This window comes from Gekko japonicus, unplaced genomic scaffold, assembly GCF_001447785.1.
Source record: "Gekko japonicus isolate JY-2015 unplaced genomic scaffold, Gekko_japonicus_V1.1 scaffold226, whole genome shotgun sequence".
In the NCBI taxonomy this organism is placed as follows: Eukaryota; Metazoa; Chordata; class Lepidosauria; order Squamata; family Gekkonidae; genus Gekko; species Gekko japonicus.
In genome coordinates this window covers 573,158-574,284 of record NW_015169178.1, presented here as the reverse complement: position 1 = coordinate 574,284, position 1,127 = coordinate 573,158, and the positions used below count along the sequence as shown (strand labels likewise).

The 1,127-nt window shown below is 49.4% G+C and overlaps 1 protein-coding gene across 1 annotated transcript in view; it reads right to left on the bottom strand.

The window, feature by feature from the left end:
- Positions 1–1,127, bottom strand: part of TUFT1 (tuftelin 1) — a 67,253-nt gene that overhangs the window by 23,007 nt on the left and 43,119 nt on the right. The gene's annotated exons all lie outside the window — the stretch shown is intronic.

Here is a 1,127-nt window from a genome sequence, read left to right as displayed (position 1 = left end):
GTCTCACACAGGGCTCAACCAGTTCCTCTGGAGGGCCAGCAACAGGGCAGAGAGGCCGAGGCCTTCCCCTGAGAAGAACCTCAGAAGAGCCCTGCTGGGTCAGACCAGTGAGGGTCCATCCAGTCCAGCCTCCTGTCTCACATGGTGGCCTCAACCAGGGGAAGGCCAAGGCCTCTCTGCCAAGGCCTTCCCCTGAGAAGAACCTCAGAAGAGCCCTGCTGGATCAGGCCACTGAAGGTCCATCCAGACCAGCATCCTGTCTGACACAGGGGCTAGCCAGTTCCTCTGGAGGGCCAGCAACGGGGCAGAGAGGCCGAGGCCTTCCCCTGATGTTGCCTCCTGGCTCTGGGATTCAGTAGTTTAGTGCCTCTGAATGTGGAGGTTCCCCTCCGCCACCACGACTAGTAGGGCATTGACAGACTTTTATCCTCCATGGATCTATCGAATCCCCTTTTAAAGCTATCTACTACATCCTCTGGCCACGAATCCCATTTTAACCACTCCCACGGCTGGTCTTTCGGAGCTCCTTGCTCAAGACACTCTGACTCCTGCTCCCACTGCTGCCACAAGCGGGGGCCCCCTGAGATTTAAAGTCTTCTGCTCCCAGTTCTTGCACCCGAGGAACTGGCGGGACCCTTGTCAAATCTGAAAAACCCCACATTTTAACCACTCTCGGTGCAAAGTGGTATTTCCTTTCGTCCGTCCTCAACCTACTGCCCATCAGCTTCCTCGGATGCCCTTGCGTTCTAGCCTTTTGGGAGAGGGAGAAGACGTTCTCTGTGTCAACTCTCTCCACCCCGCACGTAATTTTATAAACCTCTCTCATGTTCCCCCCCACTTTCTCAACTGAAAAGTCCCAGACTCCTCGGCTTTTCCTCCTAGGGAAGGGGCTAAAGATGTGAAGGCCCGGAAAAAAGACGGAAAAATCTGGGGAAAAAACGTTTTTTCCCCATTTTTTCCTGAAGCCTTTTTTGTTTTTTTCCAAAAAATTGGAAAAATTGAAAAAAGAAAAGAAAGGAAAAAATTGATTATGGAACGTTTTATTTTAACATGATGAATAAAATATTTTAAGACAAGGTGTTCAAATATTTTCCAAATCATTTCTAATATATATATATATATATATA